The 24,097-nt window shown below is 29.3% G+C and overlaps 1 long non-coding RNA gene across 1 annotated transcript in view; it reads right to left on the bottom strand.

The window, feature by feature from the left end:
- Positions 1-1,788: 1,788 nt before the first annotated feature.
- The window catches only part of LOC139425212 (uncharacterized), a 108,497-nt gene continuing 86,188 nt past the window's right edge, over positions 1,789-24,097 (bottom strand). The window contains exon 3 of the long non-coding RNA XR_011636489.2: positions 1,789-2,331. This is a non-coding gene — a long non-coding RNA (uncharacterized LOC139425212). The remainder of the gene's footprint in view (positions 2,332-24,097) is intronic.

Raw genomic sequence — 24,097 nt, forward strand, 5'->3', positions numbered from 1 at the left:
CCGTCAATTCAGGCATTTACAGGGCGATTTTGTTAGCCTCTCTTTCAGGGGCACCATATTAGGTGGGCCAACGTCTCTCCCACAGTGAGGACAGATAGTACAGAGAGGGAAAAACATCCATGCCTTGCCCGGGATTCGATCCCAGAACCTTTCTGATGCAAGGACAGTTCCCTGCCGGTGAGCTGGTTTCTAAAAACAGAAGGCTTAAAAATCGAGTGGAAGGGCTAGCTTTTACAAAAAATGGCTCATAGTCTCATATTGTTTCATTATTTATTAAGGGATTATATGGTGACGTATACGGTTTGGAAAAAAAAATAGTTATTTCTCTTCTTGAAATCAAAAATAAAAGGGCGAACTTAATCAGTTAAATACAAAGTTTATGATCATGTCATCATCCCTAAATATGAAATTAAGGGTTTAGTTAGTATAATCCTTCTTTTTTTTTTTTAGAGGGGCTATAAATAAAAAGATAACTTTATATATTCTTTCCATGTGTTTTAAATTATTTTGATTGTGTCAATTTCATTAATTTATACTAGCGGGCAATTTACAATTTTTTCTTCTTCAATTTTTGCATTACAGGAAACATTTGAAGCAGGTTTCAAAAGAAATAATTGATGTCATTTATAAATTCAAAATTTTTTTATAATATTTTGCGAATTGAAATGATATAGTTTAAAATTATAGCTTCGCCTCAAGTGTGAGGCACTTAAACTTTTTTTCCCTTGGTGAAATAGCTTTGAAAAAACTCGGCGTCACCAATTATTAAGTTAGGTTTAGAGAAGTTTGTGAAATATTATGCAGCAGTCGCTTATTTAGCATTCTAATATAAAACTGCAATTTTACATTTTTTTGCCAGGCTTGTATTAATTTTTTTAGTCGCATCTATTTTATTGACATTAACTAACTGGTTTAATATGAAAGAATTATAATTAGAATTGTCGTGTTTTCAAAAAATACCCAAAAATGTATAAAAGTGTTTCTTAGAACATCATATATACTTTTAACTTAGACCTGAAACTACAAGAATAAAAGCATAGGGGAAACTTGTCCAAGAATATCGTCATGTAAAGAAAAAATATATAATTTTGACCAAAAACCAAAGTATTATGTGTTAATTGGTTTTAACTCGTTAATGTCCCTAAATCTTTTTTAGGCACTGTCCGCAGGCTCAAATTCAATTTATTAAAAAAAAAAGAAAGAAAAAAAAAACCCCTTCTATTGAAGGCAACATACGTATAAAAAGTTCGATAGATAATACTGATTATTTTTTTCAAGCCTAACTCGAAAGTAATTTTCTGCAATTTCCCTCTAAGAGATAAAAATTTAATCAATGACCTTAAGTGTTAAATTAATTAATTAAAGTGCCAGTTAGTTTTTAACTAATGCCCTCCATGATGGGTATCGTCCTTTTACGTGTAGCAAGCAGAAGCAGATAGTGGGTTCGAATCCCCTTTTTTTTTTCTTAAAATCTTACACAATTTAAAATGTTGGTAATTTTATTTTGTTGACACTTTTATTGCGTTCAAAAATTTAACTTCTTAAAAAACAAAAATAAAATAAAATGTGAATAGCAAAGGGATTAAATAAATAAATGAAAGACAAAAATTGGCAGATTTTTTTTTTTTTGCATTTGTTATTTGATTTCACGATTTAGATTAATCCATAAAATATTATTGAAAAATTGCAACTTGAGTATTTATGGATTAAAATACCCTGTATATTGTTTTACTCTTTTGAAATCTCTGAAAAAAAAAAAAAACTTTTGATAAAATAAATCTGCAAGAGTTTATTCTGTGTGATTTTATTTATAATAAATACCTTTCTCACACACTGTTCGTCTGAAACTTTTCAAACGCAGAAAGTTAAATATTTTCACACAGTGCTGTCTGAATCAAAACATAGTTACCCCTATAACAACAAACAAAACCGATCTTCAAACAACAACGACGCAACAGAAGGTCTTGCATTTCAAAAGACTCATGCCGATGTTACCTCTGTTGCCACTCAGCAAAAGAAAAAAAAAATACACTGCAGTTTTGTTTTTAAGACCGTCAAAAGTGAGTTCTTTCGGATTGCGTGGCAACGCTAATAAGGAACCGTTTCGTAGAATCACTCCCTCGTTAATCCGAAACAGCTGAAGTATTATCAGAGGAAAACTTGTCACTGATGATCGCTGTAGATGACTCGATCCAGCTTTTTTCGTCGACAACCCGCTGTTTTGGCATCCGGATGATCTTCTTCTTTTGCTTCTTCTTCTTTTTTTTTTTTTCTCCAGTGGTTTGGCGAAGATCTTCAATTTGTTAAAAGCAAACAAGGAAGTTTAAAATCCTGAAATGCAGAAGCGAGTCAGTTAATTACAGAGTTTATAAAGAAAACGCCAAGAGTCAAACAATAATAAAATCACAGTAAGTTAGTTTTATTTCAGCTAAATGAGAAGAGTTTAGTTGCTTAAAAGAGGACTGTCTTAAGACTGTTTTTACTTAGAAAAAGGAAAGAAACAGGGCATAGGGGGAATATAAGTTGTTTTAATTCCACATCATCTTCAATTTTGGATCTCATAAAAAAAATGCTTGGTAATGCGGGAATTTTAATTATACTGGAAAGATATTGTATTAAAGCGAATTGGGTTGCATTAATGTTGGTATTATTATATTATAATACAATGCAGTGTGACTGTACAATATGGTAAAGTATGCTGTACTTCCCTAAATATTAGATTAAGTAACAGTCTACCTTCTACATGGACCATCTTTATCAGTAGAATGAAATGGAAAGGATGATAAATACTGTGCTGATTCTCACTTAACTCCATCTTCGATAGAGAACACTAGGAAAAAAGACCATATTTGTTTTTACTTCCTCTGCTGTTGAAAGTGCACTATATGGCATTGAAACGCGTTTAGATTTAAATAAATATTCAATAGGAGACTTTAACGTTATTTAATTAATCATGAACAAATCACAAAGGATTACTCTTTTCATTTTCTTATTAGTACAGTATAATTCTAACAAAGTATGAAAGTCGTATTGATTCGTCCAAGGGAAAATCCATAAAACAATCTTTGGCCCAGAGCAGGAGGAAATCTTCGGTCCTAGTGTTGGAGAATGAGACTTAACTTTTTGAACTATATCTACTATAGTATACTAATATATTATAGTATAGTATACTATAGTGAACTATATATACTTTAGTATAATATATTAGATATATAGTTATAAATATGTTAATAGTTTGGCTGTAGTTATATATTAATGTGGTAAGCTTTTAAAATCTTGACCTTTTATAAGTGTCGGATTTTCTTTTCCTTAGAAGCAGTGAATTGTGGTATGTAGCTGAAGAATTATTATTGCTTAAATTATATGCTACTAGGAGGGATTTGCAACGATTTATCAAAACGTAGTTACCTTTAAAATAACTTGCATTCTAGAACAACAATTCATACGGATTACATAAGCTAAGCCACATTTCTTGTAATTTTCTGAAAGAGCAAAAGGGCAATGCAATATTTTTTTTCATTTCCATTTGGAAGATAATAAAATATGAATTGGATATTTCAAATAGTAAAATTAGTACAAGTTAGTACATTGGTTGAAAGTAAAAAATAGTGTGTTGGAGTTTACTTTTTACAATTAGCAACGAAGTCTAATGATTAATTCACACAGTGTTGTTAAATAATTAATTTACTATTAGCATAAAAGACATCCTAAAAACTCACAAAAACTTAGGCTGTTTATACTCAATTCATCTTTCATCCTTTAGTATGGATTCATTAGCACCAAAACTTAAATGTTCTGAGTATAATACTTGACTGCCTATTTTTGTTTTGTTTTGAAGAAAAAAAAATGTGTTACGTAAGCGTAGGTAGGGACAGTTTACAATTTTTTTTTCAATATCAGGGAAGATTGGATCCAAAAGCATTAAAAATATTCTTACGCTAAAATCGGATGACCCTAAGCCAGTAAGTAACTACATCTCCGATGAAGAAATGAAGATAAAATTGTTCTATGTGCTAAGAAAAAAAGGCTTTAAAGCTCTCATTGTTGACCTAAGATTTCCTTCTAATATTATTTATTCCATCTATAGGAAATTAATCACCCAATCCAACAAACTCTGTCGTTCTTGCTTCAACAATTTGATTGGTTTACCTCATGATCCGAGAATTAGCTCCCAAATTGCTATGATTTTAAATAAAATTGTATTTAATGTCATTTTCTACCCTGCAAACAATCCAAATTTCAAAACTCTAAAAGATTCGGTTTTGGATATTAATAGCTAATGTTTTTATCCAATTTCTTGTCAATATGGACAAATTAAACGTACCCTTAAATTTCGACAATAACGTGAAAGATATGTCCATCATCAGGATATTTAACGATTTTCCATCAACTTACATAGGTGGAATTCTAAGCAAAGGTTTGAGTTTCTTTTGCTAAAATCTTTCAACACAGTTCTGAATCTACAGACCTTGACTTCTGGGAATCATTCTACATTTAGAACTAATTTTCATCCATTTTAATTAAAATCTTAAATATCTTTTTAGTGTCTCATTTTTTCTAATGTTTCAAAATTTGTTCTAATTTAATCCCTACTTCTTGCACGCTGGGGGTGTCCAAACGACCCCCTTTTACCTGTCCCTTATTTTTCTTCTTTCATTATCCTGCTCTAGTTTTTTTCCTATTGGTTAAACCACTTTTTTTTTTCTTCTTGGAAAGTGATTGTTTTGTTACTTTATCCTGCCATTTTGTATTTCGACTCTGTGTAAGGTTTTTGTTTATAGATCTGAAACTATAATGTATTGATTTTTTTTTAATTTGAGCTACATTTAGCCATTTTGCTTCATACTTTTCTAGTGATTCAGATTTGAATAAAATAAACAATTTAAAAAAATATTGTCTTATTGGGAGTACAAATCAGTTCGGTCCATTTTTTTGTGGTCAAAAATGCATTTATTTCAGAGCAAAATGAATGAACAGATTAATCAAAGCATTGTCCATCAATGGCTACTACTTTTTACCATTTCTCAGGCAATTTTCAAATTCCATCTCGAAAAAATGTCTCGACTTTTGAGACGATCTAAATTAGGAGCCAATTTTCGATTTCTGCGAAAGAAGTGAACTGGTGATCTGTCAAATCATGCTTCATCCGTCGGAACAACCAGTAATCAGAAGGAGCAATGTCCAGCGAATACAGCGGGTGCGGCAAAATATCCCACTTGAGCGTTTCCAATTAATTTTTTACGACTTTTGCGACGTCAGGCTGATCGTTATTATGCAGAAGAATAACTTTGTCATGTCTTTGCTCGTATTCCAGCCGTTTTTCTCGTAATGCACGGCTCAAACGAATCAATTGTAGCCTATACCGATAGCCCGTAATGGAATCACCAGGCTGTAGCAGCTCATAGTATACAGCACTATTCACCATTCTTGAAACGTCGAAACCATTCCCTACGATTTATCAGTTGGAACATTGTCACCATAAACTTCTACAAGCATTCGATGCGCTTCAGCTGCACTTTTCATCCAATTAAAGCAGAAACATAAAACCTCCCGCAAATGCTGCTTAGTTACCACAAAATTTGACATATTCAACAAAGTAAAAAACAGGGTTTTTGTATGAAACTCAAAGCGATATAAACTGAATGTTATTGACAGATGTTTAACCTTTCTGAAACCACCGAAACCAGCTGTCACTATGAAACATTCATAACAGCAGAGCCATCTTTTAAAAACGGATCGAACTAATTTGTACTCCCAATAATTGAAAAAAATATCATTATTACATTGTACATTTGTCTTTAGATTAATAGAGAGATATACTTTCAATAAAATGTCCATTGTCCATTTTTGTCATTATAAAGCTTCATGTAAAAATATACACTATCACTGCAATAATCAAATTAAATACTTACTGAAAGGTATATAGATAAACATTATCTAATTATCTATCTTATAATTGAATAAAACATATGCACATCAAGAGCTATACAAATAGCATAAGTATCTGAAAGTATTGTTTGAATGTTATCATTGCTAGACTATTTTTTCTTTTTATATAGAAACCTTCTCCATGTCACTTTGCCATTATTTTCTATAAGACCACTCCTTAAATCATCACAACGACCTATTCTGTTCACTACATCTCCTTTGTGCGTCGATCAAATCTATAGCAATATCTTTTTCAATCAATCCGACTATCAATCTAAGTCCAGAAGCCGAACGCATCAGTGACACAACTTATCAGATTCACTTGGCAAGTCCAGACACGTCCGTAGATTCGGAAACAAGAATGGTAGACACCATTTAGCCTATCGACGAGGGTGACACTGTCGTTTTGCCAACGAAAAAGATCAAAAGTGGTGAATAATTTTGTCCACATCCTGTTTAGTGATGTTGGGGGAAAATACCTGCTTGAACTAAATGTGGAATTTTCAATGATAAGGTGTAGCTCAGCAAGCCGATAAATGTTGAATATGTCTATTTTACTTTAGGAGACCAGGTGTAGTAAGTTTATGCGCTTGATTGCTTGATAAAAATTCGAAAAATATATTTTTATTGTGTGATTAAATGGGAATAAATGACTCGTTTAATGGATAAATCGAAATGAAAAGACGATTACATGTTTTGCATAAAGGAAATAGAATAAATCTGGAATGATTCACCTTCCAAAATACTTAGTTCTTTTTTTTTGGTCCGTAAGTAAGAATAAATGTCAATGAAATATTAAGAGCTTTATTATAATTTCAAAAAGCAGAAAGGTTGAATGTAATTTTAAAAATGAACAAAAAAGAAGAAAAAAAATTAAAGAATTTAAAAAAAAATATTATTGCTACTAATTTTTTAATAAAAGTAAAGGCAAATTACAAGAATTTTTTTAAACAGCTTTTTTTAAATTAATTATTATTTTCTTTGAATATTTTTTATTTATTTAAAGGAAAGGCAATGTTAGGTAATTTTTTTTTTGAGTTATGGTCCCTGGCCTAAGAACTGGTTCCACTAAATAACTGATGTTTCACAGTAAGAACATTTGTAGAACAGCGTATTAATTAATTTATTTAGATGATAATCAAAATAAATTTTGATAGGTGGTATACACAGAAGAGCCATTACATTATGACCACCCTCCATCTACGGCAATGGACTTGCCCAGGTGTTCATGGTTTCTCGCCCAGGAACAATGTTTTCATGGGGCACATTAGGATTCATAATCCTCATAGAACAATCCCTGACGTCTGTAAGCTGCTTGAACATAGTTGCAGACCAGGTTCACCCATTCATGGCAACAGTTTTTCCTGCGGGGGATGGTGTTTACCAACAAGATAATGCACCATGTCATAAGGGTCGAATCGTCAAGGAACATTCCAGTGACTTTCAAGTCATGTCTTGGCCCCCAAATTCACCTGACCTTAATCCAATAGAGTATTTGTGGTCCTACTTGGAAAACCAAATTCGTGCTGACGCGCTACCCTCTCGCAATGAGAGGGAATTGCAGGACCAGTTGGTGAGCGCTTGGTACCAGATACCTCAGACTACTTATCAGCACCTTGTGGAATCAATGCCATGGCGAGTGCTAGCAGTTTTGAGGACTAAAGGTGGTCCTACATGTTATTAGCAGGGTGGTCATAATGTAATGGCTCTTCGGTGTATATTTACTCGAATCTTCCTTAAAAAAAATAACAAGAAATGTACTGTAACAAACAAAAAAGGGTGGATAAAAAAGATTTATGTTAAATGTCACATGTCATTTATTTTTCTATTTAATGCCCTTTTAATTATTGGAAATATTCTATAATCTTTCCATTATCAGACAAACAAACTTAAATTAAAAATATGTGCCGTGGATATAATACTGTAACTAAATTAATATAAATGACCTGTTTTAAAAAATCAATTTTCCGATTGTAATCATCTTTAAGAAATAGCTTTCGTTTCGATCATTGCTAATACAATATGGTGTATGAAACGAAGAGGTTTATAAAGAAACGAACAAAGAGGTGAAGTTCCTTTTATGTCTTCTTGAGCACAGAAAAGATTCCCGAATAGTTCGGTTTTCCCCCAGTTTTTAGCATAAACCAAAATTACACATAAAACATACAGAGTGTTAAAAAAAAAATTTAAATGATCAAATATCTTGAAAACTCATTGGGTCGAAAATGTGAAAATAATCACAGTCAATATTCTTTAAAGTTATAATATATCTAATAATAATAATAATAAAGTTATATATAAAGCTATTATATCTATGATATCAAACTCGGACCTTCACCCCTTCTTCTTGAAGCTGGATTGGGGGCCCACTTTGAAGTCTTAAAAATTATCCTCTATTTTTTTTTATTGCGGATTTGGATTTTCCAGAAAAAAGTAACGAATTGTAGGCTTATATATTTCTTATTGCGGTTTTGGATTTTCCAGAAAAAAGTAACGAATTGTAGGCTTATGTAGACATATATATTTCTCATTGCGGATTTGGATTTTCCAGAAAAAAGTAACGAATTGTAGGCTTATGTAGACTTATATATTTCTTATTGCGGTTTTGGATTTTCCAGAAAAAAGTAACGAATTGTAGGCAAAATACAAGCTGTTAAAAATGGTGAATCTCGAGACCCATCAGATTAAGGAAATAAAATCAGACATGTTGAAAAAAATAATTTATCGACTTTTTTTTCTAAAAAAAAATTACAGAAAATTTTTTGTTTTATTTATTTTTATTTTTAATCTGATGGATCTCGAGTTATTACTATTTTGAATAGTTTAAAATGGGGAATCACGAGAGTCATCAGATTAAGAAGATAAAAATAGAAACGTTAAATTGATTTTTCTCGTTAAATTTATTATAATTTTTTTTTCGAAAAAAAGAAAAAAAGACACAGAAACATTTTTATTTTTATTTATTTTTATATTCAATCTGATTTGTATCAAGTTACTACTCCTTTAAACAATTTGTACCATTTTTAATTTTCTCGGTTACCGGAAAACAAAATGCATAAACCTACAACTCAAATATAGTTACTTTTTCTGAAGAATCCAAATCTGCAATAAGAAAATAGGGGTTCGTATTTAAGATTTCAAAGTTTTTCCCAGCTCCATCCGTAGTGGATCGAATTTGGTATCATTGAATAGATTTAAATAGCAATGATTGTATCTAGTTCCACTCTTTGATTCCATGAATAATTCTCGAGTTATTTGACCATTTCCAAACTTTCTTTGTTTACACTCAGTAAACAAATACAAAGAAAATATAATTACATACAATAATTAGAAAAATATTGAAGGAAATGTTCGAATTAAGAATAGCGTAACAAAAATAGAGAAAAAGAAATCTAACAATCAGAAAGAAATATAAAACTATCAAATAGTATCGTTAACCCATTAAAATATCTCATTAGTAATTTTAATTATAAAAGATTATTATTTAACCCATCAAAAACAACAGATTTTCTTTAGGCTGGTATAATACCGTCGCCGTACTGTCCGAAGAAAAAATTTTCCTACGTAGGTTTGAACGATCAAAGGTTTCACTATACAATATTTATGGGATAATATAATATGAAAAGTTTTTGCTCATCAAAATAAATGATGATGGATTATACATTTTCCGATTGTAATCTTCTTTAAGAAATAGCTTTCGTTTCTATCATTGCAAACACAATACGACGTAACAAACGAAAAGGTGAATAAAAAATCACTTTTGACAAGTTATGTCACAAGTTTTTCTTTTTAATGTCCTCTTGATCGCTGAAAAGATTCCCTAATCGTCCGGTTATTATCCAGTTATTAGCATAAATCAAAAATAAATTCCTGTCATGCGATCCAATCAGATTAAAAACTGCTATAAATCCTGTCTTCAAGCTTCGCTAGAACAAAGGCTCTTCTCTCTTCATAGGTTTCGAAGCATGTTGCCACCCTTGCAGAACTAATAAGTGGATGAAACTGATATAAAATTCAGGGAGTATATATCAGACTATCGAACAACCAAACTTGATTCTGCTAATCCTTGATAAATCAGATAAATGCTGATGTCTATCAGTAGGTTGATTTCATTTCTGGGATACGTCGATGGAATAACAATGGATTTGATGTCGAGAAACGCATTTATCATAACTGTGTTGACGTGATATCGACAAATTTGAGAATGATAATTGTTATGTATCTTTGTTTATAAAGCGTTATGTTTTTTTGATTGATTTTTGAGATAAATATCAATTCATGATAAATATAGTTTAGCTGGACAAAGTAATAATTGGATCTTGGTGTTGTAGATAGTAATCTTTTACGGCTCACTATTTACATGAAAAATATAAGAATGACATTTAAATTTGAAAATTGTTAAATAATAATTAAATGTTAAGGTTTTTCACAAGCGTCAAGAGTCAATATTAAATGTTAAGACTTAATATGACATTTAAATATCTATTAACTAGCCACAGTAGTAATTGAGCAGTGTTGTTAACTGGATAATATAGATATCATTGTTTAAATTTTTTTTATCAGCATTAAAACAATGGGATTTGCGTTTGGATATTGAAAATATTAAATCTTAAAATTTAGCAACTATCCGTAATGGAAAGATTCATATTTCCACATGAATGTTTTCTCATGAGTCATGTTTCCTCATGTTCCTTAAAGGAGAGTTCTTTAAGAATTAGCATATTTCGAAGTTTTAATGCATGCATTAAATTTATTACGCCTCCTCCAATAAGTTTAAATAAAGTTCTTTAAAGTCAGTATGTTTAAAGAAATTTTTGCCACATATTTCAATTATTTTTATTGGTGAATTAACTTTTTATAGTTGTAGATTATTTCTAATATGAATATTTATTAAAAAATATAATTCAATCCCAGCAATATAGAAAAGTTTGGAAACTGTGGCAATTAAATAAAAAGGACTTTGTCTTTCGAAAAGTCACCGACTCACCAGGCTTGAGGAAAAAGTGGCTATTAAGTTATTAGAGTCTACCAGGCTACTTAACTGAAATTTTAAATTTTCAGGTCTAACTGAGAGTAGATCATAAAGTTTCAAATGCTGATTTTTTTCTTTCAAAATGTCAAAATGCAAACAAATTACGACAGGATTACTCAGAATTATGCAATAAAGAGGCAATCTTGCCATAAATTGTTAGCATTTTGATATTTTGAAGAAATTTTCTTCTTATAGTTTGAAACTTTATTTTGTCTTACTATCAGAACTCACATCTTTCTATACTTTACTTTAAACTTACAAATTATCAATCGAAATAAAACAGAATTTGTCATGATAAGTTTCCTCCACAGTATAGCGTCCTCTAACTGACTATTGTGGTCACTGTCTAGTGTTATAAATGGATAATGTAGTAACTGGGAGCATTACTTAATGTTGAAATTAAACAATGCAATTATTTAATCGTATAGATATTACTTTAGCATGAAAAATATAGGTATAATATTCAAGTTTGGAGATTTATAGTAATATATTTAAAGATTTTACATTAAACAATAAGATTTAATGTATTAACATTTAGTATAAATGTTAAGAAAGAAAGATTTTAAGAAAAGGGATGAATAAATGAGAAAAGGACGAAAAAATTAGTACTGAACCCAGAGTTTTAATATTAATTACTATAAATTCAGAATAAACAAATTACTATTGACTGATGCAGCGTTATGAGAGGAATCCGGTCACATAATCGATCAAGAAATTAAAATAAAAAATAATCTTAATATTAAATGATGATATGAATGGTATGCATATGAACAGGAGTAAAAAAAGAGACGAAACGGAAAAGGGATGTTTGAATTTATTATTTAAAAAAAAATCATTAGGAAATATAAAATTCCATTTTAGCAAAACATCATCAAATGAAAACAATTCGCGAACAAATTTCTAATTTCATATCCTATTCCCTCAAAGTAACATACACATTTTCATCCTTTTCTTTTTTTTCCTTTTCTTCTTCCTTTTTTCCCCTTTCCTTTTTTCTCTCTTTCCTTTTTCCAACTTTATCTACTAAAAACACTTTTTCGACAGACGAAACATTTACGACAATATCTTGACCAAGAATAAACTAATTCTGCCAAAACTCTCAAATCTATTAAATCCTTATAATAATTAGATTAATTTATTAAATAACGTTTACTATAGAAGATTAATATCCTAAGATTTAATTACATAACCAAAGTTTAAATAATAAATCTTAAAATCGAATATTATAATTTTTCGAATTTGATCATTGCTCCCATCTTTTTAATACTAGTTTAAAACTGCAAAAGATAATATTACAAATGTAATATATTTACATTATCGAGACCAATAATCGAAAAAATTTTTTTAATCTTCTTTTCTTTAATCACTACGTATAATTTCTAATAATCAAGATTTTAATTTTTCGCAAATCTAAAACTTTAAATCTGAAAATTCGAAGAAATGTCTGGTAAAAGAATTTACAACTAAAACTACTAAGAATTTAAATATTTGACCTATATCACCTTAATTTTGGAAGATAAAACAACTCAACAACTTACAAAATATGAAATTCCGTTTGAGACAAACATCATCAAACGAAAACATCTCGCGTGCAAATTTTGGATCCCATTCCTGAAAGGTAAAATTCATATCAAAACAACACATTTTCTCCCTTTTTTTTTTATTTCTTTTCCTACTCCAACTTTATCTACGAAGACACTTTTTTGACAGCAAAATATTTACGACAAAATCTCATCCAAGAACAAACTTATCCTGCCAAAAATCCCAGATTACATCGGGTACATTGGCAACAGGGTCTCTCTACAAATGCACCAAGAATATTTTCGAAGGGGGCGTACTTTGTAATAAGATGGAGAGTCTGAAAATACTAGGTTTCATTAAAGGTACTGAAAACGATGTTTTTGGGGTGGGAAGTATTTTAATGACATTCTTTTTTTTCTCTTTCGTTTATTCTTTGTTCCACCTCCGTGGCAACACCATGTGTGATTACGGTCTGAGTTATATGTCGAGAAAGGGGGGTATGTATGAATGGACAATTCGCGTGACAAGAGATAAAAGGATTGGATGCTACGTTTTGATGAAGTGTCACTGTATGTGTGTTGTTCTTGCGCCGACACTTTATGTAAAAAGTGATGTTTTTCTTTGTTTTTGTTGCTGTTATTTTTTATATTCTTATTGTTGCCTGGCACGTAGAGATAGTTTGGTTTTAAGTGGATTTCAGAAATGTGTTGCTTTCTCATATATATATATATATATATATATATATATATATATATATATATATATATATATATATATATATATATATATATATATATATATATATATATATATATATATATATATATATATATATATATATATATATATATATATATATATATATATATATATATATATATATATATATATATATATATATATATATATATATATATATATATATATATATATATATATATATATATATATATATATATATATATATATATATATATATATATATATATACAGAGAGAGAGAGAGATAGATAGATTATTGTCGAAAGGTCATTGTAGGGGGGGAGGTCAAAAATGATTAATAATTATCAAAATTCAAAATTTAATCAGCATGAAATATGTTGTTCAGCAATATGTATAATCAGCATGAAATATGTTGAAGTTTAATTCAATCAATGTGGCTGATTTAAAGAAATTATAACTAATTTTGTAACAAACCCATACCCTGTGGTGCCACCTATGTCCCCACCACCGAGACTCAGTTCAAGTTCGGATATATGAAACCCTAAACATGACTTTTCCCCTTTCCCCGAGTTTTCTTAAATATTAAATTCTTTTACTTTTTGTTCAAATGTAATTTATGTTTGTATCTGTGGTTATTAATTAAAATTCTTTATTAAGTGTACTTTTAGTCACTTTTGTCCTAATTTACAATTAATTTGAGCTAGCCGATATTCCTTCACACTACAATTTTATTAAAAAACAATTCATTTTCTTTTTATACTGATTTTATACAAAAATACTACTTTTATTTAAATAACTTTTTCTAATACCTTAGAATAATACCTATATACACACCCTCCAACTTATGAGGATTTTGAAAATAATTCTTTCTAGTGGTAGCGAACCAAAGTAGAAATTTTAAAGCAAATGGATCTCTCATAAAACTTTTATCAGAACTTAAGAATCTAGCCATATGGCCTGCACTTTTATAAGTAATAGTGGACAAGTTACGCTAAAATTAATTTTTTTTAAATATTAAGACATTAATTTTGTTACCGTCAGAAAGGAAGATTTCTGAAACTACGGAAATTCCGTAGCAGTTGGAGGGTATGCCTATATATGACAAAATAAGACAAAAATAAGAGGACGCTATTAAAATATAAATAAAAAAAAAATAATGAACCTAAGATTTCTGTACTGTCCCTTGGGCAAATGCGACAAAATTTTTATCAGAAGTAATTTTATTTGATTAATTGGGGAGATGAAATGCTTTGTTACTTTTCAAAGATTGACGAATAGCTGTTTTAGGTGAAAGTGCTTTTCACACCTGTACTTAACATCACATTTTCTCGTAAGGCTACTAAGTTTGACTCTACGGAGATTTGACGATTCGTAGAATAGAAGTGTCGCCAAATAAATTTTTTATGCTTTCACGTTGATTGAACCAAACCAAATTTATTGAACCAAATTTATTGAGTAGATCTAACTATCAATTTTATAACTTTCATCCATCAATGGTTTGCGGGCTACATCCCGAAGAGTTTTTCATAGGATTTGATAAGCATTTTGTAATGTGAGTGATTTACAGCTCTAATCAATCAAAAATTAGTTTTGTTGCACGTTTTTCTGAATTAGTTCATAGTATTGGTTTCTTATTTTAAGTTATCACAAAAACAAACAAAAATGAAAAAGGAATTGTTTTAGCTGAATTAATTGTTTCGTTGTATGTCTTCTAGTTATAGTAGATAAATGATCCTTCAATATTTGATTCTGCATCAAACGAGAGAAAAATAAGCAAAATTCTAATCTCGGTAATTACAAATTAAACTAAATAAATAAAATTTAGCATTATTTTTATGAATTTTTTTTTTTAAAATTTATGTTATTTTTGACAAAAATGTTTTTATTTTTATTTGTTTATTTATTTTACTTTTTCCATTTAAAGAAATTAAGATTGTGAAAGGATTAAATGACAATTATTGTGTTAATGAAATGTAGGAAAACAGCACTGTAATAATAATCATTATATTATCTTTTATTAATTGATCGTTATGCTTCAAGCATCATTTATTCGGAGGAATTTTGATTCATCGCTGTGAGCTCTTGAATCTGGCAACCATAGCTGTTTATTGTTCCATCTTATTTGGAGATATTGGAGGGAGAAGTTGAACTCAATTAGTCACCTGTCATACTGACAGATGTGGAGAGCTGGGTTCGGCTTGTTTCTGGAACGGCAAAAAATGTCATTATCTATATAATATTTGGAGTTAGAACAAAATGAAATAGTATTTTTTTTCTCTATGATATTTCGTATTTTTATTCTAGGGCAGGCATTGTTCCACACATAAGCAAGGCTGTATACATTTGAAATCGATGAAAAAAAAATATTTTTAAAAAAAATAAAAGCCTGTGTTTTCTAGTAAATTTCAGGTTATATTGATGTAATTGTATAACCTATAATCTGCGGGCTGTGAATTTTAGCATGGGTCACAGAAATTCGAGTTAAACAGGTTAAATTAAAACATTTTTTTTTCTCCTTGTGTAATAAGTTGTATATGTTCCTATCAGATTCAATTTGTTTCATATTCAATCACTAAATTTTTAACCCGTTCAAACTTAACCCATTCATTTTTTTTCGTGATAAGCTTGAAAATCGAAATTATCTCTTTAACACTGGAAAGACTGAAACTTAGTATATATCTAAACCTTAGTATATTGTCAAAAACTAGTCAAAATGACTGGATTGGGAAAGAATAACTAATGTGTAAAGAAATTTGTTTAAAATTAATTTTTAATATTTTTTATATTATTTACAGTTATATAACAAGTTATTAGTAAATATTAACAATAAAAAGAATTATATGTTCTACAAAAAGTCACAAAATTCTAAGAAATTGTGTCAATATATACATCATTGTTTTTCCAACTGAAATTAAAAAGTAGTCAAAATGACTTCCTTGAGCAATCTAATGTTAAGAAGATTCCATTGAGGAATTTTAAGCAATTCTCCCTTTCTACCTTAAAAATATCTCTGTGAATCACGAAATTTAATATGTTTCCGAGAAATTAAATTAATACATACTCAATTTTATCTAATTCAATAAAGATTTATATATTTTTTATTATAACATATTAATTCTCCGGATGCCCCATGATGGGGGAGGGACGGGGTTAAGCTTTGATTATAACATATTAAATCATTATGTGTTCAATTCATTCAAATTTTTTCTATAGATCAAACATCTAAATCGAATTATCCTTTTAAGAATATTCTAAATAAAAATTTCAAATAATTTCTTCATAAGAATTTGTAAAGAATTGTTTATCTCAAAATATGAGTATCACGAAACTTGTAATGGTTCTGAGAAATTTAAGTTATACAAATTCAATTTTATTTAATTCAATAAAGACTTCAGTTATTTTTTTATTATATTATATTAAATCGTTAAATGTTTAATTCATTCAAAATTCTTCTACAGATTTATAATTTAAATCGGAATTATCCCTTTAAGAAGATTCTAATAAAAAATTTCAAATAATTTCCTCATAATTATTTGCAAATAATTTTTTTAATCTCAAAACCTGAATATCATGAAATTAAATGCGGTTTTGAGAAATTTGAATTAAAAAAGTTCAATTAGTATTGCTGTTTCTCATTTAATAAGCTTTATGTGTTCTTTATTATACCAGATTCAATCACTAAATTTTTATTTCTTTCAAATATTTTATATTGACTAAACTAACAAACCACAATTATCTCTTTAAGAAAACTGTATTGAGAAATTTTACAAAACCTTTTCTAACATAGATATATTTCTTTATCTCTGAGTGTTCTAAAATTTAATACGGTTCCGAAAATCTAAGTCATACAAATTCAAATTCAATTGCACTTTTATTATATTATATTAAATCATTAAATGTTTAATTCATTCAGATTTCTTCTGCAGATTAGAAATCTAAATCGCAATTATCCCATTAAGAATATTCGAATGAGAAATTTCAAGTAATTACCTCATAATAATTTGTAAATAATTGTTTAGATCCAAAACCCGAGTATCACAAAATTAAATGCGGTTTCGAGGAATTTGAGTTAAATATGTTCAATTAGTATCGCTCTTTCTCATTTAACAAGTTTTATGTGTTCTTTATTAGACTTAATCACTAAATTTTTATTTAATTCAAGTATTTTATGCAGATTAAACTTAAAAAACGGAAATTATCTCCTTAAGAAAATTGTATCGAGAAATTTAACATAGCCCTTTCTAACTTATAAATATTTTTTTTATCTCTGAGTTCCCTGAAATTTAATATAGTTCTGAGAAATTAAGCTTCATATGTTTGCATTAAATTATATATTTTTTAGTGTTTAGTTGTAATAGTGTTAATTAATGTATTTTCTGAAGATAATTTTACACAGCTTTATGTATTCTTTATATCAAATTCAATGATTAAATTTTTAATTCATTCAAATTTCTGTAGTTTGTTTAAACTTGTAAATTGGAATTATTCCTTAAAGAATATTCCAATGAGAAAATCCAAATAATATCGTTTTCCAATTCATAAACAATAGTTTATCTCAAAACATAAGCATCACGAAAATCACGGCGGTTACGAAAAATTTGAGTTAAGAAGGCTTAATTGGTACCATTTCTTCTCCATTTTAATAAGCTTTATGTATTCTTTATTATACCAGATTCAGTCACTAAGTTTTTATTTCATTCAAATTTTTCATTACAGATTAAACTTGAAAATCAAAATGATCCCTTTAAGAAAATTCTAATGAGAAATCTTATATAATTTCTTCTCTTTAGTAAATCAAAGCGAATCATAAATTAAAATCCCCTAAAACACTTCAACCTTAATGAAAAAGATGAACTTAAGGGATTACTTGATCTTAAACGGGTTAGAAATCATCAAAATTCGAACACTCCTTCATAAAACTTTCCGTCCAAACTCCTTAACGTAATAAGACAGGGGCTCACGCTGTATTTAACCTAACTAAATTATATTAATTAATTAAAATAATCACCCTGAATATGGTCACTGTCAATCAAGCTAACTTGGCCTCGCTCTTGGCAAGCAGAAAGCAATTTTTTTTTGTAAAATATATTAACAAGGTTAGGCTGCCTGCTGGCGACGCTTTTAAGATTTAACGAAGGGAAAGCAGGGTGCCTTGTTGGCATCAATTATGATGATTTCAATTACATTGGCATTAATCCTCTAATGCAGCCGACTTTTCTAAAAGTCTTGTTTTCAACCCCCTTCCTTGTGTGGCAGAGTAATGGGGTGGGGATGTATGTTGTGCAAGTGGGTGTGGGTGGAGAAATTCCTGAAGAATGGTCTCTGGGTAGGATGTGAGACGTGAAATTGGAGAAGATGCGGGAATTTAATCAGGATGACAGTAGGCGCTTATTCTTTGGTGTCCTTTGAGAGTTAGGCACTCTCTTTAAGTAGGGTTGCCACATTTGGCGATGATATGGTGTTATTTAACTGACAACAGTTGCTAAATGTGGCAATAGACTATTAATTGTAAAGAAAATATTTACTTATATAGTAGCCGTTAAACACTGTGTCCACGTCTGGAAGAAAAGAAAAAAAAAGCCGCTAAACACTAGATTCTCCAAGGAAGTCATTTTGACTGCTGTTTAATTTCAATTAGAAAAACAATGATGAATATAATGACACAATTTCTTAGAATTTTGTGACTTTTATAATTATTTTTATTGCTGATATTTACTAATAACTTGTTATATAACTGAAAATAATATCAAAAATATTAAAAATTAATTTTAAACAAATTTTTTTACACATTAGTTATTTTTTCACAATGCAGTCATTTTGACTGCTTTTTGGGCAATATTGGTATTTCAGTCTTTCTAGTGTTAAAATGTATGCATAAATGGCATTACATTTAATTTTGTAAATTGTTAACAAAGTGCATATTTGTGAAAATTAAGTGTAAAAGTATATTTACGTAATAAAAAGCATTTAAGTTGCATACTTTTGGGATTGTAAATTTTTAATTTGTATATTTATGCAACAGTTAGCTCTTAAAATGTATGTTTATTCGATAGCAGTTTTAAGTGGTAGGCTTATGCAAAAGTGCTCGTTTAAGTGACATACTTATGCGACAGATAGTATGCTTATACAATAATAAGTGAATCAAATGTATACTTCTTTATGCTACTATAAAAATCATTTAATTGGTATACTTATGAAATAGTAAGTGTTTAAAACGTGTGCGAATATAATAGTAATCCTTTGAATGGTACAGTTATGCAATAGTAAGAATTTAAGTGGTGTAAGTAAACATTTAAATGTATTCTTATGCAATACCTAGAGTTTATCATAATTTACAAATCAAGCATATCAAAGAAATATTAAAATTTATTGTAAATTTGAAATATAGAGCTACATAATAATAAATAAATCATAATGGATTTTTAAAATTTATAAAATATCGAAAGTTTTCTGTATTAAATATGTTGCAGTACTTTCCAACTTATAATAAAAAGACTTTTTTTAAAACATCTAGATTAAATTTTTAATATTTTAAGAAAAGGAATTATTTTTAATAGGTTCATTCGCATGTTACAAGAATATCACTGACAGTCCCAGAAAGTTTGCACCAGAATTTTATAATAATTTTTTTCACAATGCAAAATTTAGATAAAAATTTTCAATGTTTTTGATTATGTAATGAAATTTTTTTTTCTTGTGTATAATTCTATACTGATAAAATCAATAAATGATAGTACATTAAAGTAAATAATTATCGCAAAAAATGAATGCTGCGCGATTTTTTTTTCTATAAATACAAAATAAAGTCTGTCTAAATATAAATATTTGGCTTCAATGCTCTAATTCTGACATCAAGGGGACTTATTAAGTATTAAAATAGTCATATAAATTAAAAATGTTATTAAAGATGCTTAAAGAATTATGAATTCCTGTATTTTGCTTAGTTCATTAAATTATAAGGAAAAAAAATCAAAATAAAAGCAGTTTGGTCAGCATTATATTTAATATGAAACAATATTACTCTTTTCTTATGTTACGTTTGTTGCACAGGTTATTTTTCGTGTGAATTTTTTGAACTGGTAATTTCATTTAAAGCAAAAGAGCAAATTAGTATTTTGGCAGATAGCCTATTTCCAGCTAGGATAGGATTGAATTGATATTACATCGGGGATCAAACTTTTTTTTTCAATAATTTAAAATAAATTTAATGAAATTGAACGCAATATTTATTTTTATCTTGATTTTCATTGAAAACAAAAGGCATTCGATTCACATATTTTATTTAAAATTTTAGTCTAGAAAATATGAAATAATAATGACAAAAACCTATATAACTACATGACGAAAGGAATTTAATACTAAATAAATCGAAAGTTCACACCAAAGTCACTTCTTAAAGGTAAACATTTCAAATGTTTTTTAAAATGTTTCTGTTTTTGCACACGGAGAAAAAAATTGTGGTAAAATTACCGTACTGCATAGTAATGACATTTTTCGAAAAAATATCAGATATTTGGTTAATAAAAGCAAAAAAAAATATCGCATTTGAACCATAAAGTGATCTGGTAATTTTCCGTTTCATACGGTAACGGCTTACCAAAAGTTTTTATTTTTCAGATTAAAGTTCTTACAACCACACATTTAGTTAAAAATAGAAAACTGGAAAGCAATTTTAACCAAATAAATGGTTTTTATCCCATGCTCTAAAATATCATGATTTAATTACCAAATGTTTCCTCATTTACCAAATTTTATCACTTATTATAAAACCTTACTTTATTTTTAATTTTAATATCAAAATCAGTACCAAAGTGCCTTGGTAAAAATCACCCAGCTGTTTGGTGCTCCCATACACTCAGAAATGTTACACATTTTTCTATATTCCTCGGTAGTTTTAACCATACTTTATACATAAAGGCAGACATTCATAAAAGCGGACATACATAAAGGCAGTTTCAAATGAGTTGCGGTTAATTTTCATTTCATATTGAAAAATAAACCAAGATCTTAAGATTTTATTGTTTTAGTCATTACAATTACACTTAATTAACTGTTAATTCTTCAGTATTCACAGATTATAAACAATTTCTACAAGGCATTCCCTTCCATCCGAAAAAATAATCTGAGTTTTGAAATTTTTAATATTTTGCCTATTACAACTGCATTTAAACTTTTTTATCTATAAATTTCTGTAGATAAAAAGTAATTTAAATAGTTGAGTTGGTTAGGGCATGTTTATTTACAAAATGAATTATAATACAATTCATTCATATCAAATAATTACTTAATTAAAATACTTTCTTATTTATAATAAATTAAGCCTCGACGATACTAAAATAAGCATCGATAATTAAACTTTTTTTTTTCCATAGAACTCTTTCCAGAAATTCAAAATATTCATATATAGTTATGTGTGATTTAGCATTTTAATACTTAACTCGCACATTAAATATCCGATATAAATCATTGTCTTTGGTGAAGATTAGTATTGGCGACCTCAACTTGAAAAGTATTGTAACCCTCCCCATATAAAAGCTCCATGTTTTAGAATAAAGGGGGTTAGGGGGTATGAAAGGGGGGTCATTCGTTAATATATCAATGTTGGGAAAGAGGAGATGAGGGACAGACCCTATCGTCAGTTTCTGATGCCAGGAACTCTTTTATACTTTGGAGCTGTATTATAATCTCGCACATCTCTACAATCACTGCTATATCGTTCATAAAGTCCCCCTATTAAAAAGGGTTGCTGGAAAATAAATGGAAAGACATGACCAGAAAACATGTCGAATTGGCGAATTTTTAAGGGTTCAGCATGGTGTGATTATCTTTTTTAAGCATATAACATTTCTTTTTTTAGATACTTTTTACATTATGAAATAGCTAATTGTATAAAATAGAGCTATGTTTTCATAATAGCAAGACTTTACTTAGCTAAATATGTAATGGTTAAATGTAAAAAGTTTACTTAAGAAAATGCAAAGGCTTGCAGATGAAATTGCAGAATATTTAGAATTATTGATTTGTGTTAACTTGGTATTTAAAAACTAATACACAATTTACGTATTATAAAAACCTTATTATTTATTAGAATTCATTATTTTATTTTTTATTTTTTTACTGCTATTGAACAGCCAATAATTTTAGTGAATTACTTTAAACTTTTTAATTTCGAACGCAAATGGCAAAACAAAGAATCATGTATCGGATTATTTCTTTTTACTGCAATTAGCTTACATCATGCTACATGTAAATGGTTTATTGGTTCCCAAACATGCTCAACATGACTGTTATCTGACTTGAATATATCCAGTCAAGACGAACTTATACTTGAAAAATTATTCCAAACAATAGTAGCTTTACTGCTGGAAAAGAGTGTTTGCTTCTGACACAGGCACACACGGTTCGAATCCTCGCTATGACTGGTTGATTCGTATTCTTCCCTGTTTCTAAATCACCACAGAGCTAACACAAAATATCGTCAGCTGTAGATGGATCATTGGTTGAAGTACCGTTGTCATCGAGCTAACCGTGAGTGGTTGATATCATTCAGGTATATTTTTATAACCTAACACGCACGCTGGTTAATTTTCCTCGACGCCTTATGCACAGTGTGCAAAGTAAAAAAGCGAGCACTCTGAATATCTCTTGATCAAATCATCAGATTTTCATCTGCAGGGATTCAATTTTAATGGTTTGATGTCCTATTCTAAAATAAGCTAACCTATATCTCACACTGTAAAAAATGGATATTCAAATATTACGAACTTGTGTTTTCGACGAATGTACTTTCTGGTATGTGTTCTGAGTGAAAATTTCGTAAAAGTGATGAAATAACTATCGATATTTCTTCGAGGAAACGAATTTCATCAAAAGTTAAGAAATATTTCAAAATATCCATCAATGCCCGGTAGTTACCAAGCTTCACTAATGGTGCCTCATGGTAACTATTGGGCTGTATTGTTACACACTTTTTCGTGGGTGCCATATAGATGGATCTACATCGTTCTAACAACACAATAGAGACAGATGGAACAGCAAGATAAATTATATACAAGCCCAAATGGTATTCGAACTCGGGATCTTCTTGATAGGAGAGCAACTCCATAACCACCATAAAGCCAGGTCAACTTGTTTCGTTCTTCTATTTCCAATGGTCTAGTTTTTTTTCTAGTTACGTCATTTTTGTTAAAAAATCTCCCACAATAAACTTCGATGAGATTCGGAGTTGAGGAAACATTTTCGTCATATACCTAGCAGCAAAATAACTTGGGCTCTCATTGGGCCAATATTCATGAATCACGGTTCAATAAGCGTTCTAAGGGTTGTTATTTTTCCGATATTGGCCCTATATAGAATTTTCCGATAAACCCAATATTTTACAGCCACTTTATAACCAATATCGGTCCTATATAGAATTGCCAGATTCCCCTGATATTTTATATCTATTATTTAGCCAATATGGGTTCTATATTGGCCAATGCAGGCCCTATATGGGTCATTCTAGGACCAATATTAAAAAACCTAGACATCCCGATATTGGACCCTCGATGCATGCTCTTATAGGAGCCATGTTGACCAATTTTGAGATCAAAAAGGGCCAAAGTAAAATCGTTGCTAGGGGTATTTGATAGTTCTCGTTTCGTCACTAAATCAACGAAATGATTCTCGAAGTTAACGAAATTCAGCTCAAGGATTGCTGAATCGTAAAAAGAGAGAGTTTTATTTCTGAGAGTGCATTGTATATCTACATTGTCTGTTATGAATATTTACAACAACACTCTTCATTTTAGACCTTTTCTAGTTTATGACGGTTTTATAGTCGAGCTGGATAGTTATTAGTGTCACCTACAAAGAAAAAGTCTCAAAATCATTCAAAATGTAAAATAACAGATAT

This window comes from Parasteatoda tepidariorum, chromosome 6 (genome assembly GCF_982258835.1).
Source record: "Parasteatoda tepidariorum strain Cologne lab strain chromosome 6, Ptep-v5.0, whole genome shotgun sequence".
Lineage (NCBI taxonomy): Eukaryota > Metazoa > Arthropoda > Arachnida > Araneae > Theridiidae > Parasteatoda > Parasteatoda tepidariorum.